Raw genomic sequence first — 285 nt, 5'->3', positions numbered from 1 at the left:
GGGCGAATGCCAGCTTGGCATTGCCCCTGCTCTGTTTGGTGGTTGGGTTTTTTTTTTTTTTTTTTTTTTGAGTAGCAAGACATTTGCATTTAAGTCTCCTAAATTTTGTAGGGTCTTGGTCAAAAGCAGCACCCACCTGCTTGAGCAGTAACCTTGTGGACCCAGGTTGGAGCAGCTGCCTCTGGACTGCTCTGCATCCTCCTGCTCATCTTAAAATTCACCCCCCCCTACATCTGTGCTTTGGCCTTGATAAAACAAGGAGTTTTCCCATTACTGTAAACAAAA

Source organism: Apaloderma vittatum, unplaced genomic scaffold (genome assembly GCF_000703405.1).
Source record: "Apaloderma vittatum isolate BGI_N311 unplaced genomic scaffold, ASM70340v1 scaffold2481, whole genome shotgun sequence".
In the NCBI taxonomy this organism is placed as follows: Eukaryota; Metazoa; Chordata; class Aves; order Trogoniformes; family Trogonidae; genus Apaloderma; species Apaloderma vittatum.
The sequence above is the reverse complement of the archived record's forward strand: the minus strand, read 5'-3'. Positions refer to the sequence as shown.